Below are 7182 nucleotides of genomic sequence, written 5' to 3'. Positions count from 1 at the left end.
ATGTGGTAGCGAAACATGGACACTGACATAGAAATGATCAAACGGGCTAAATGAATGCTACACAAGGATGCCACGAATAACTCTAAATGTGAAATGATGGCAACATACGACAAATGAATTGCCTATGGAGACCTGCCGATTGTTTCCGAGACGATCAGGCAAAGAGAGCTGTGACTATTTGGTCACTGCATGCATCATCCTCCACTAGAAGCATCCAGATTAGTCTTGTGGAACCCACTTCATGGTGATGTAAGCAGAAGAAAACATTGTCACACATCAGCAATTTGATTGCAGACACTGGCCTGAAATGTATTCAGGACCTCAAAGCAGTGATGGTGCACTGGGAAGTCATAATAATAAATAATAATCCAAAGATCTGCTTTTCCAATATTTACTGCATTTTTGACTGAGAAAATTTTTTTTTTATAAATGTTCAAAAACTACATCAGCTGAGCAAATGTCTTGTAAATGCATCAAAAACACTGTAATCTATTCAGAACACTATTTCAGAAAATTCTCAATTCTGTTTGAGCATATAAAAGACAAATTTAGATGAGTAAGACAAGATGAGATAAATTTGCTTCTTCTCTTCTCCACAATTACATTTGAAAATATCTCATAGACATCAATATCCATCCTTAGACAGCAGAAAGATTGGAAATTCAACAAAAATTCAAATATCTATGTCAAATGAAGGGAATGCTGGGAAAATGGCACAATATGAAATGGTCAGTCTAAGGAGCTACCTTGCATAGTAAAAGCCTTACTTTCTGCTCCTCTGACCATGACTTGCACTTGTCACAATAAAATAAAAAAAGTGTCAAGCCCCAGTCCATGTTATGGTTGTGGAAGCCGACACTACAAAAAGGATTGTCCATTTCAAAACAAAGAGTGCTACAGTTGTCAAGCTAGGACACAAGAGTTCTCATTGTAGAACAAGACTCAAACACAAAAAGTTCTAAGGTGTTTTCGGCAGAGAGTGATTGTGATGACAAAAGTGAGAAAATTTGTGCACGTCAAATAAATAAGGTGAATGCCAAATTACAGTCAGGCACAGATAGTGACATTTAAATCATAAATGTGGATACTTGGGAAAAAAATTGGTAAACCCGAGATTATGTAAAACAGCAAAAAGAGCATGTGGTGTAATGGGCAATAAATGACATTTCATGGGCAAAACATGTATTGATGTCACATTTTGAAGAGAGACACATGAAGCAAAATTATTCGTTGTGGATAACACAGTCAATCTGTTTGGCGCAGATTGGTTATAACTGTTTGATTTATGGCACCTCCCCATAAATCTTTATTGCAATAACATAAATGGTTGCCCTGTTAAAAACAAGTCTTCAGACGAACTGAAAGAAATGTTTACACAAGTGTTATCAGAGGATTTTAGGTCAATGTAGAAAGACAGAAGTTTATTTTGAAGTGCGTGAAAACACTGTACCTGTATTTAAAGCAAACGGAAAAATGCCATTTCCACCCAATTGAAACTGTAAAAAGTTAAATGGTGGAAATTTTTTTTCCAAATTAGATCTGCCTGAAGCCTATTTACAGATAAAAGTAAATGAAAAATGCTCAAAGTATTTGACAATACACACAGAAGATTGTAGAGATTGTACACACGATTTCATTTTGGATTAAAAGTTGCAGTAGCAGTTTTCCAACAAATCCTGGATACTATGTGATCTAATTGTGAATTTGCAATCTTGTACTTGGATGATATTTTGATCAAGAGTAATTCTCATGAACAGGTGGCACTGGCATTGGCCATGCTCAGATGGTGCTTTTTTATGTGTCACTGGCATGGGAAGCCAGTCAGGTGGCACTGGCAACAATCCATGCATGAATGCTGCTTATTGTGTTCATGGGAGCCAGTTCAATTTGATTGAGATTCTGATTGTAATTTTGATGCTGTCGAGCAGTAAATTTGTTTCCAGCAAATCGAACCTACCATCTGGTTTTGATACCTGCCTGAAGTTAAGGCACCTTACCTACGTTGATTGTGCTCATACGAAATGCTTGAATTCTTGATGTCCCCTGCAGTAAGACTAAAACGATGCACTGAGTTGAGAAATTATTAGATTCACAACCATCAACTGGATGATTTCCACATCCACCCTTCTTCTATTCTCACACGATGTCATTACTCTGCATACATTATGACATTACTAGATTTCAGCAACACTTTACCTCTACTCTATGGCTCTACACTACCACTCTCTCTCTCTCTCCCTCTCTCTCACAGACACAGAGCGTTACACAAGGTTAAAAGTCAATGCAACTCAGTATATGTATACGTTGCATAAGGTGTTTACTACAACAGCAACTCCTACTCCTACTGCTGCTGCTGCTGCTGCTGCTTTGGAAGCCACAACACCAGTGATATCAACAACAATAAAATTCCGTTGTTACTAAAGTCCGAAATATATTCTTGTCAATGAAACAATAAAATTATCTGAGAAAAAAAACTGTCATTTTCGATGAACTTTGAGCTTGATATATAATACAGTAACACCTTTTGAGTAGAGAAATGTTTTCAATATGGAATGAGTTCACTTTCATGATTTTTATGCTGCTTGGTTTCTTTTTTTGTTTTTCAACTTCATTTCTTTGACTGTGACATGATATTGTTATTTGGATAATAGGTCAATGTCTCTATTGAGGAGGAGGAGGAGGAGGACAGCCAACCAAATCTTCACTACGGGATCGTGAGAATGTAGTAATAATCTATTTGGTATTCAGGACACAACTTGGGAATTTTGTCTTTATCTTGACAATGTATTTTTCATTCTTTTTTCTTTTATTCTTTTATTAGTTTCAGTTATTTGACTGCAGCCATGCTGGAGCACTGCCTTTAGTTGAGCAAATCGACCCCAAGACTTATTCTTTGTAAGCCTAGTACTTATTTTATCGAGTCTCTTTTGCTAAACTGTTATGGGAACGTAAACACACCAGCATCGGTTGTCAAGTGATGGTGGTGGTGGTGGGGGGGGGGGGCAAACACAGACACACAAACATATACAGATATATATATATATATATACATAATATGATGGGCTTCTTTTCAGTTTCCGTCTACCAAATCCACTCATGAGGCTTTGGTTGGCCCAAGGCTACATGCAAACGAGACCAAAGCTTTTCGGGCATTATCCCTGGATGAATTGCTGGTTTTGGTGGTGCCTTTCTGTGTTCACAGCAAGAAGTGCAGCGGCGGCAAAGATCCATGATTCCTGCATCAATGTTTGGCCAGTATACTGCCATCTGTGCTAATTGATTCATCCGTTGCATACCAAGATGACTTGTGTATAGCAGATGGAAGATTTGTTCTTGTAGACTGGTAGGAACGACTAGTCTCGTACCGTACAGTAAACAGCTGTGACATGTGCTAAGATTGGAATTGCTCTACTGGATCATTAGAGTCAAGATGTGAAGGCTAACCTTCTCGTGTAAAACGCATCACTTGTGCCAAAACTGGATCTTTAGAGGACTCCTTTCTGACTAAAGTTGAATCTGTAGGCTGGACTTGTAAACTAATCGCTTCAATTGCACACACAATGTCGGTATCATCCATGTCTTCCTCTCCATCAGAGATGGAGTCTTCTCCAACAGGAAGGTGGCTAAGAGCATCTGCATTCTGATGAAGGTTGCTTTTTCGATATTCTATGACATAGGAAAACTGGTTGAGAAAAAGTGCCCAGCGAGCCAAACCTGGCACCGGCTTGTTAGGACCAAAAATTGACAGGAGTGGTTTATGATCCGTTACCAGAATGAATGATCTGCCAAAAACGTACTAATAAAACTTCTTTCAAGCAAAAACTATTGCCAGGGCCTCCTTTTGTATCTGGCAGTAATTGTGTTGAGATGCAGAAAGGAGCTTGGAGACGTCAGCAATTGGTTTTTCATCTCCATTTAAATAACAATGGAACAAGGTTGCTCCAATACCAATACTGGACGTGTCACATGCTATTCCTAACGGCACAGCAGGATCGAAATGAGCCAGAACTGAATTGGATGTAAGGAGATCCTTCAACTTCAGGAAAGCAGCTTGTACCGGTTCACCCCAATTCCACTCAACTTCATCGCACAAGAGCCCGTAGAAAGGTGAAGCAATTGTAGAAAAACCAGGAGGTAAAAACTTTGAATAGAGTTGCACTGATCCCAAAAATGACCACAATGCAGATACCTCCTTGGGTGCCGGCTTATTGATGACAGCATCTATTTTGGGACCTTTCGAAATGCCTTGTTTGGACAGTATGTGTTCCAAACATTCCACTTTGGGTTGGGCAAATTGACACTTCTCTCTGCAACATCAAAGACCTTTTTCCTGTAAATGCTGAAGTAAACGTTTCAGGTTCTGTAAGTGAGACTCTGCATCCGGACCACTGACCAATATGTCATCTAAGTAGACACCAACAACTGGTAGATCGTTTGTGATGTCATCCATTATCTTTTGAAAATACCTGGGGGCTGAAGAAATTCCGAATGGCAACACATTTTCAAGTAAAACTCCTTGGTGAGTGCTTAAAGCCAGACGTCTTCAACTCTCTGGAGAGAGCTTGATTTGGTTGTAAGTATCCACAAGATCAATTTTTGCGAACCCATGACCTCCTCCTAATTTTCGCATCGGATCTTCTGGTGATGGAAGTGGATGTCGATGAACTTCCAGCTGAGGATTTACTGTCACAAAATAATCACCACAAATTCATAAGGGGATCCCTGCAGTTGGTGACGTCTGTTTCTTTTGGACTGGAACAACTGGAGTACCCCATTCATTGAATTGAACTGGAGTCCAAATTCCTTTCTTTATGCCAGCATTAATAGCTTGAGTTAAATCAACTTGGAGAGTGAAAGGAACAGACTTTGGTTTGCAGAAATCAGGCTTAGCATCGGATTTGAATTGCACATCCAGCTCAAAACCTTGAAGACAGCCCAACCCTGGCTTGAACAACTCTGCATATTCATCGCAAAGTTTTGAACATGCCTCTTGCAAATGTGCATCTACCTTGCGGAGATGAGAAGATAGCATGCATTGTTGTCTCTCAAATATTTAAAATCTACAATTAAGAGCCCTATCTACTCGCTGGCGGTAACCCGCCCTCCCACCCCCTCCACCGGAAGTTCATTCCTCTGTCATCCCTCTGTCATCCCACCCCCTCCACCGGAAGTTCATTCCTCTGTCATCCCACCCCCTCCACCGGAAGTTCATTCCTCTGTCATCCCACCCCCTCCACCGGAAGTTCATTCCTCTGTCATCCCACCCCCTCCACCGGAAGTTCATTCCTCTGTCATCCCACCCCCTCCACCGGAAGTTCATTTCTCTGTCATCCCACCCCCTCCACCGGAAGTTCATTCCTCTGTCATCCCGCCCCCTCCACCGGAAGTTCATTCCTCTGCCATCCTGTCAACCTCGGCTGTCTCCCGGAACCCATCTAGTGGCCTTGGCCATCCTCTCCCCTACCTTTGGGTAGCGCATTAAGGTTGAGAAATGTTTGCAGGTTGTAGGTACTGTTTTGCTTATGAATTCTTCCAATTGCAAGTTTTCTTTTCAGGTACACGACACTGCTTTTCCCCTTCCCAGGCTACAGGCCCACACCCCCAACACTCATACTGTTAGGATTGGCACTCTCAACGTCGGCACGCTGAAAGGTAGATCTGGTGAAATTGTTGAGATGCTTGAACGGAGATGTGTAGATATGTGCTGCATCCAGGAAGTAAGATGGAGAGGAGGTTCTGCAAGGTTCCTCACAGGCAAAGAACACAGGTACAAGATTTTCTGGGCAGGGAACACTGACGGGGTCGGGGGCGTAGGAATACTTCTAGCGGAGAAATGGGTGGATAAGGTAATCGAGGTCGTTAGAGTAAGTGACAGAGTACTTAAGATCAGACTAGTGCTTCATCATAGATTAGCTACTGTCATCTCAGCCTATGCACCTCAACCTGGGCTACCAGATGGTCTGAAAGACCAATTCTATGACACCCTCTTGCAAACTACCTCGTCGACGAGTGACAGGGACCTTCTCTTTGTGGCTGGAGACTTCAACGGTCATGTCGGACGTCGTGCTGGGGGCTTCCATGGCATACATGGAGGCTATGGCTTCGGTTCCCGCAACGAGGAGGGAACCAGACTGCTGGAGTTCTGTGATGCAACCAATCTTATGGTCTGCAATACCAACTTCAGGAAACCTGCCAGTCACCTAGTCACCTACCGCTCCGGCAGACACTCTAGCCAAATCGACTACATCCTCGCCAGAAATAGGGAAAGAGGGCGGCTTATAAATGCCAAAACCTACCCTGGCGAAGAATGTACCCCACAACATAGATTAGTAGTTAGCGACTTTGGGATCAAGGCAAAATGGGTGCCCAAAATTAGACAGGCTTGGAGAAGAAGGGTGTGGAAGCTTAAAGACCCTGCAAACGGACAGAGACTTAGAGACAAGTTACTTGAAGCATTTAACGAAATAGAAGGGGATATAGCATCATACAACGTGGAAGACAATTGGAGATTTCTGCGGGACAACCTGTTGAAAGCCACCGACCAGATTTGTGGGTGGTGTAAGGTCCCCTCCCAACCCAGAGTAACGTGGTGGTGGAACAAGGAGGTAGACAGGGCTATTAGACAAAAGAAACAGGCTTGGAAGGACTGGAAGAACGGTGGTAGCAGGGAATTGTACCAATGTGCCAGAAGGGAGGCTAGGCGACAGGTTTATTTAGCCAGAGGGGAAGCAGATAAGGAAAGATTTGCCAATGTTCTGCGCCGTGAGGACCAAAGACTCGAGGTATTTCGTGTTGCAAGACAGTGTAGGAGAGAGAATAGTGATGTTGTAGGAGAGAAATGTGTTCGCATGGATGATGGTACGCTTGCATTAAATGAGGATGCAAAGAAAGAGGTCTGGAGATGCCACTACGATAGATTGCTTAATAAAGAGAATGAATGGGAGAAAGAGAGCCTGCCTTATGTCGACCCAATAGAGGGACCAGCTATCCGAGTTGATAGTACCAGGGTAGATAAAGCAATTAAGAGTATGAAGACCGGGAAAGCCCCCGGCCCATCAGGAATCACTGCAGAGATGCTCAAAATATCTGGCAGTGTTGGCTATAGCCTAGTCACCCGTATTACGAACCAGGTGATACACGAAGGAGTCATACCCTATGACTGGTGTAGCAGCATCATAGTCA

The sequence above is a fragment of the Octopus bimaculoides genome, chromosome 9 (genome assembly GCF_046866305.1).
Source record: "Octopus bimaculoides isolate indiv1 chromosome 9, ASM4686630v1, whole genome shotgun sequence".
Classification (NCBI taxonomy): domain Eukaryota; kingdom Metazoa; phylum Mollusca; class Cephalopoda; order Octopoda; family Octopodidae; genus Octopus; species Octopus bimaculoides.
This window is presented reverse-complemented; position numbering follows the sequence as displayed.